This window comes from Herpailurus yagouaroundi, unplaced genomic scaffold, assembly GCF_014898765.1.
Source record: "Herpailurus yagouaroundi ecotype Mexico unplaced genomic scaffold, PumYag 164, whole genome shotgun sequence".
Lineage (NCBI taxonomy): Eukaryota > Metazoa > Chordata > Mammalia > Carnivora > Felidae > Herpailurus > Herpailurus yagouaroundi.
The window spans coordinates 22698479-22706671 of NW_024412405.1; the positions used below are offsets into that span (position 1 = coordinate 22698479).

At 33.0% G+C, this 8193-nt stretch overlaps 1 pseudogene; it reads left to right on the plus strand.

Moving 5' to 3' along the window:
* Positions 1–4870: 4870 nt before the first annotated feature.
* On the plus strand, positions 4871–5358 carry LOC121037887 (60S ribosomal protein L12-like; annotated as a pseudogene).
* Positions 5359–8193: the final 2835 nt, after the last annotated feature.

An 8193-nucleotide genomic window follows, 5' to 3' on the forward strand; every position in this document is an offset into this window, starting at 1 on the left:
AGTGATAGCTTTGATGTTAAGTTTATTTATGTTACATACAGACTATGTCTAAGCTTTATTCTCTATCTGGATAATTCCCTTTCCACAGTCTTTATATCTTTTTTATACTAAAACTTCAGAATTGTGTTTCAGATTATAGTGGATAAGGAGTTATTTTTGTGAATTTTACTATCTGCATTATGGTCGATGAGGCTGAGGCACTATACATGAAAATACCCTGTCTAAGAGCATTGACTGGTATGGTGCATGGGAAATATGGATGAAAGGAGGCCCTGCTTTCATATTAATGCACATCCTAGTGGTAGAATGGGAAGCATAGTCTACAGGCAACTATCATTCTATTGTGTAACCTCAAGACCTTTTGTACAAATAGAAAATACCAGATGCCAAGGTTATAATGGGACATTCTATAATGACCATGATTTCATTAGAAAAATGGAACTGGTAGTTCTTTTCCTTTAGCATAGATCAACATCACAACTTCCATGAGAATGACAACATTAAGTGCTTATGATTTTCAATTATAGCATGATCTCATTTATGTGTGGAACCTAAAAGAGTTGAATTCATAAAAGCAGAGGTAGAATGGTGGTTTCTGGAAGCTGGGACATCAGGGAATGAAGGGTACAAAGTTTCAGTTACGCAGAATGAATAAGTTATTGGATCTAATGTACAGCATGATGACAATAGTTAATTTACACTCTACTATACACTTGAAATTTTCTAAGAAAGTAGACCTGAAGTGTTCTCACTACAAAAACTAAAACTAATAACTGTGCAAGGTGATGAATATGTTAATTGGCTAGTTCGTGTTGACCATTTCACAATGTATACCTTTATCAAAACATTGCATCGTTCACATTAAGTTGCATTTTTATTTGCCAGTTGTATCTCTAAGCTAGAAAAATAAAATTATAGTTATAAATGTTTACATGCCATGAGATATTGTCTAATATAAATTGGAAATATCATTTGAAATAGTGTCGAGCCAAACATTACAAAATTTTAGCAGTCATAGTAATACCCAAACAGATTTGAGACATCTTTATAACATGTTTTACTATAACTTTAACCTGATTTATTGTTATATCCATAATGTATTTTGCAAACCTTATATAAGGTAATGGGTAAAGAGCTGCAAGACAACAAATATGTCAAGTTAATCTCAGGTAATTTTCCAGTGGACAGCAATTGTGTTTTGACCAAAACAGATGGGCATCCTATTACATTCTAGCAAATGTCAGCCTTACTTGACAAGAGCGACATTCGGCTTGATAAGAAGCCCACATTTCTTCTTGTTCCTAGTCTTCGCTGTCTTTCACTTTCATGCCTTGGGCTTCACAGAAGGTGTAGAATTTAAGCCCATGTGCCTATGCTCTCTGCTCCACAACTCATGATTACTGACAGTTGTGTGGACACCTGACTTAAAATAGCATCTTCTTAATCACTTGCAGATAGATAAATAGCAGAGGCACAGACATGAATCTTCCAATACAATGTCATGCTTGAAGAAATAGCATTTAGAGTTGCCCTTAGCAACCAAGCTACTTTATTTTCCTCCTTCCAGGTACAAGCTATTTATCTGGTAAAGAAGAAGTTTCCTATTTTTCAGGTGCCTTCCCCCTTTGAGTTCACATACTTTTTCTTACAGACCTTGTGATCACTCACTATTCCCCTAAGGTTCACCTAGCATCAGCCTCTGTCAATAGAAAGACTATAATACATTATTGTAAGTTTAATAATATTTCTCACTTTTTTATTATTTTTGCCACTGTTATATTCTTACCAGAAATATTCTATGGTATTTATCGAATAGGTTTTCAACATGTGTTTATAAGGGTGGATGGCTACCTAACAAATCTAATAATTGACAAAGAAAAACAAAACCTGAGCTTTGCAAGTAAATGTGAAAATAAAGTTTTGTTTGTTTCAAAAGTAAATGACTCTGTTGATTCCAGGTTAAGTATTTATTTGTTTTATTATACTGATCACTACACCAGTTTTTGCCTTGCTAACTATCTTCCAAAATATTTGTAACAATAATAATGCATTATGCAAGTAGATATGTACAAAGTAGGTTTAATATGGAATTATGATAACCTATCACCAAACTGCATTTTGTTAGGCACAAGACTTCTAAGAAATGTTATCAAAGATGAATAACACCTGACATCTAATGTCAGGACAGACTTCTCATATCATCTTCCTTGTATTTACATTTACAATATCCCAGCTTCATTACTGAAAGATCCTACGCCCCTTTTCCTCTTGGGGAATAGATAATTATACAATAATAATATGTTGTTCAAGTGTTAAAAATGTTATTAATAAGGAGTTCCTGGGTGACTCAGTTGGTTAAGCGTTGGACTTGGCTCAGGTCATGATCTCATAGTTCATGAGTTGAAGCCCCACATCAGTCCATTGGGCTCTGTGCTGACAGCTTGGACAGAGCCTGGAGCCTGCGTCAGATTCTGTTTCCCTCTCTCTCTGCCTCTCGCCCCCTTCAAAAATAAATACACGTTAAAAAATTAAAATGTGTTATTCATAAAAATTTCAATTATCTGTACTTTAATGTAGTCATGCTGAACATTCTCTGAAGTTGGAGTCTTTCATCATTATTGAGCTTTCAGTCTGCAAACCTTCATTCTTCTTACCTTTCCAAAATGCAACATCCAAAATAATCTTCCTAAATTTATAGCAGGATAATTTTATTTCCATTTTTTTTATTCACCAATGTGTGCTAGCAGCAAGGACGACAGTGGACATAAAACAGTGTATAGCAACCAGTATCTTCATTGTCTCAAAATGTGTTATTCATGAACCAAACGTTTAGACATCTAAACTTACTTAAAAACAAAACTAACAAGGGCACCTCTCTAAAATGCCTTTTTCAAGGTCTATAATGTAAGGTTGCCATGTAAGTGAAATTATCCTAAAAGAGGTTTCATTGCTTCTAATATCTCATGTAAAAATACCCACTATCAAAGATTTAAATCATGTTAGAGGATAAAATTATCTCCTGGGTCAAATTTTTCTTAATAGCTTATGCATATGCTGCTTGCTGCAAAGATTTTAGAGATGTTATGAGAGTATAGGAATGTGTGAAATATCCTAGGTCTTAAAATTATCAATAGGTATAGTACTGCATCTAAGTACATAGTAATTCACATAGAATGATTTAGTCAGTGGCGAGAGTGAACATTCTTAACCAAAAAAGCTTCACATTTTTACCTAAAAGACCGAAGCCTTATGTATTCACAATTGTTTTAGATTCACTTGGGAACTGAGTGTATATGGCAACCCTGTTAGATTTCTTTTGAAGAAGAGAAAAGGAGGGTTAATAATTTTGTGGGTTCAGAATTAAAAATAAGATATATAGTCAATGAAAATGAAAATTTAGTATACAATTGCAATACTTATTTGTATGTAACTTACAATATATAAAGTATTCTCAAAGGTATGATTTTTATTATGAAAACACAATAAGCTCTTTTTGTGAGATTCTAAATTTATACATAAGGATGCCATGTCACTGATAGATTAAATAATTTTTTCCTGATTTGCAGAACTAGAAAGTAGAATGACCATGTTAAACCCCAGTTATTCTAATTTCAAAACCAAAGGATTAATTTTTATTTTATTTTTCTATTTAAAATGATTTTGGTAATATGATTCTCTGAGTAGAAGAACTCGAGGCAACTTTATTGGCACAGAATTTACATTAAAAACTTCCCCAACTAGAGTTATTCTGAATTCATTCACTTGCACATTGAGATTTTATGTACACTTTTATCTCAACAGAGGATTCAGTAGCTTAAAAAATTTTAAAAGCACATTATATGTATATAAAGTGTAAAAATCTTTGCATATATTACTGAAATATTTACATGTTTATTTTCTGGTGTTGTAACCAAATACTGGCTACGGTTATCTTAAAACAATTTGTTCTCTAATATTCCTTTAATAATATGAGCACAATTAGACTTGAACAAAGGAATATCTAGACTTAGCATAGTAATATAGTACTGTTCACTGGTTTCATTACTCAGAGTAAAAACAATTCAAATCTGTAGGCTTGGTTGTTCAATAGTAAGCAGACAATACTTAGTTGTCATTGTTGTCTTTAATTATTGTCTTTCTTATTACTTTCTCAAAAATGACAACAACATGATGTCAGCTAAAATAACTTACCTTGTTGTTGGTCCTAAAAACATGAACAAATGTTTTTGTAACCTTCTATTTGAAATGGAAATACCACTATACATTTGTGATTAATTTTCCTTTTAAAACATCTTACCTGTGTCTATCTAGGGAAAAAAAAAAAAACAGTAAATGAACCCTTCTCATTACCCAAATGAATCCCTCATTACCCAAATTATGGTTTCTAAATCTCATTTCCAAAAAACAAACAAACAAACAAACAACTAGTGCTCTAGTGCTCTTTGTATAGTGGTTAAACTCAGGTGGTTAAATGTAGGGCAGGGAATATATAAGATGATGCTGTGACACCTTTAGGGCCACCAGGACAAGAGAGATATAAAACCTCAAGGTTTAGGATGCATAAAGGATGCATAGGATGCACACGCCAATTGGAAGAAGCTCCTACTTTCCTAAGATGATATAATTTAACCAAAAAGAACAATAATTATTAATTATAACACTTCACATATGTATAAATGCAAGAGAAAATAAAAATGGTTTAAAAACAACTAACCCATCCATCAATATTTGAGATTATTTGCAGCACAAACTAGATAGTCTAGAATTTTTTTAATACCCAAAAGAGGGCTTTCTGCCCAGAGGAGGCAAAGGTACAACTGTTTTCAGGCATCCTGAATCCAGGTTCATCCAGACACCAGCCACGTCCACTATGAGGCCTAAATTTGATCCCAATGAGATCAAAGCCATACAGCTGAGGTGCGTCAGTGGGAAGGTTGGTACCATGTTTCCCCTGGCCCTGGAGATAGGCCCCTGGGTCTGTCTCCAAAAAAGGTTGGTGATGACATTGCCAAGACAACCAGTGATTGGAAAAGTCTGAGGATTACAGTGAAGCTGACCATTCAGAACAGACAGGCCCAGATTGAAGTGGTATCTTCTGCTTCTATTCTGATTATCAAAGCCCTCAAGGAAATGCCAAGAGACAGAAAGAAGCAGAAAAACATTAAGCACAGTGGAAATATCACTTTGGATGATATTGTCAGCATTATCTGACAGGTGTGGTACCCATCTTTAACTAGAGAACTCTCTGGAACCATTAAAGAGATCCTGGGGACTGCCCTATCTTAGGGCTGCAGTGTTGATGGCTGACACCCTCATGGTACCATAGATGACATCAGTAGTTGTCATTGTTGCCTTTAATTATTGTCTTTCTTATTAATTTCTCAAGAATGGCAACAATGAGATGCTAACAAAAATAACTTGTACTTGGTCAGTGGAGTGCTCAGCTGGTTCAGAACTACAAAGGGAAATGTTTCAGTAAGGATAATTTGACAACCAAAATATAAACGAACAAACAAACAAACAGCCCCCCCCCAAATAAATACATTTTCTAAATTAAAGGGAAAAGTCAAGTATTTATCCTGACATTCTTACGTTAACTATATTTGAAATAATCATATAGGTGATGATCATTCATGTAGAAATTTGGGATTAAAAATTAACTATTTTGGAGCACCTGGGTAGTTCAGTCAGTTGAGCATCCAACTATTGATTTTGGCTCAGGCCATGATCTCAGTGTTCATGGGATCAAGTCCCATGTCTGGCTCTGTGCTGACAGCTTGGATCCTGCTTGGGATTCTCTCTCTCCCTTTCTCTGCTCCTCCCCTGCTCGCTCTCTCTCTCTCTCTCTCTCTCTCTCTTTCACTCTTTCTCTCTCTCTCAAAATAAAATAAACATTAAAAGGAAGAAATTAATCATTTTGTAATTCCTAAGGAAATAATTGATTCATGTAAAAATAATCTATATCCTAAAATTTTAGTTGAAAGTTTGATGTAATTTTTTAATGGAGTGTTCAAAGTAACACCTGCACCCAGAAAACCCTACAATTCCCAATGTCATTTAAAAAGAAATTTTAAGAACTAATAATTTATACTGAAATTCCATTTTGAAAATAGATTTTTCAAAGTTTATACATACAAATTATAAAATTTGGGGGGAGTGAATTCTGCAAAGCCATTATAGACTTACCTGATGAGTATTTGGTAAAACATATTTCTCCGTAACACTTGAGAAGTTATATCACTTTTTGAAAAACCACTTTTTATTATGGAATAATGATTTCTTTTTACCCCCCAAATATGCCAAATACAATCTCTATAAGCAGTGTCATTTTCACATTATGGTTTCAAGCAGTTACACTCCTCCATTTACTCAACACAACAAGATGACAAGATAAATAACTAAGACACATAAATATTATAATGAAAAGACAAAGCGATGTCTTTTTATACAATATATAATTGTCTTTTTAAATTAAAAAGTCAGAAAATAATTGTAGTATATGTAAATTATGAGTAGAAATATCTAGGAATTACAAAGATAGCTGGAAAAATCATGGAAAAGACAAGTAATTCAAAAGAATACTGAGTACAATATATAAACAAACACTTCTCCAAAGAAGAAATATAATTCAATGATAAATATTTTTAAAATATTTAACTTAATTAACAATCTAGGCAATAGAATTTAAAACAATATATTATATGTTAAGTGATGAATCACTCATGACACCAATAGTACATGATATGTTGACTAGATTTTAAATAAATATTTGAAAAAAAAGTATGGAGATATAGTTGTTCATTCAATAGATCTTTAAAAGTAAAAATATGCTTATATCTTATTTAATATTGTTGAGGGAGTTTAAAATGGGCACTTTTATGTACTTGACTAGAATATAAAGAAATATATTTGAAAAAACATTTTAACTATCTATTAAAATTTTTAAATGGTCAGATTTTTTTGTTCTTGCAGTTCTACCTGTTGGAAAATTATATATATTTTTACTCATGTTCATCACAATATAGGTACAAAAATAATCAATGTAGTATGTTTGGACAGCAAAAAATGAGGAAACATTCTCATTGTGTAAAAGGGGTCATGTGAGCATGGGAAGAAGCACCTGGTTAGATTTGAGAGTAAGATTGTTCAGGATAAGGAAAGGCTTCTTTCCCAAATAAACATTAACTGAGTTTTTTTTTTTTTCAATTTTAAAGATAGAGAAAAGGTAGACGCAAATGTAATGTCAATCTCTCTCCATTGAAAATATACAACAATGATTCTAGCCTCTTTCACACCTAAATGAGGTTTACCTCATTAAGAGAAGTGATTTTAATGGGAGTGTGTCATAAGCCTCTGACTTTGGGCAGAATATATGCTAAAAATAACTACTATTGATGAAGTGTTAAATTATTTTTAATACTTGTAAAAGATTGATATTGTGTTCTTAAATTCTCTTAAGCCACAACCTTAATTTTATTTTTTCACTTATGACAGGTATTAAGTTTATAAAGTTTACAACCCAAGTTCATTATTTATGCTGCATTGTTACTTTCCTTCCTCATTCTTCTTTAACTATTAAATTGATTGCCTGGGTATGCTCCTTCTTTTTCCAAAGATTATCTTTGGGGAAGTGCAGAGGTATTCCCTGTTCAGAAATTAAATTGGCTAGTTAGACAAAATTCTGAGAAATAGATGATATAAACCAATCACATCTTCACAGCTACTTTATTATTTTGTATATAACTTCTTTTCACTGCTTTTACGACTAATATGCTCAGTGGTGTAGAAAACATTTGCTCAAGCTTCTCATAGAAGTCTGCCACTTGCCTATTTGTTACAGACCTGGTCTTCAGTAGGAGGCAAGACAGTTTCCCATTATTGTACTCTGTAGAGACTACATTTTTTTCCATGAACCTGGTGAAATGTTTTCCTTAGCTGCTAATGAATTACTCATGCTCTGGTCTTTGTTTCCCAAAGGGTAATTTGAGGAGGGCATGTGAGAACACAATTCTTTCTTCATTACTTTATTCTTTCATGGAGTAAATGTGAGACTTGAAAGGGCAAAGTGAAGTTTGCAGATTTGAGAGGCAGAAAATGACTTAAAATCCAAGACATGCTTATTTTAAATGTGTGATCCTGGTAAGTTTAGCCAACTTCTCTGAACTGTTTTCTCCCGTTCATAAATAGGGATAA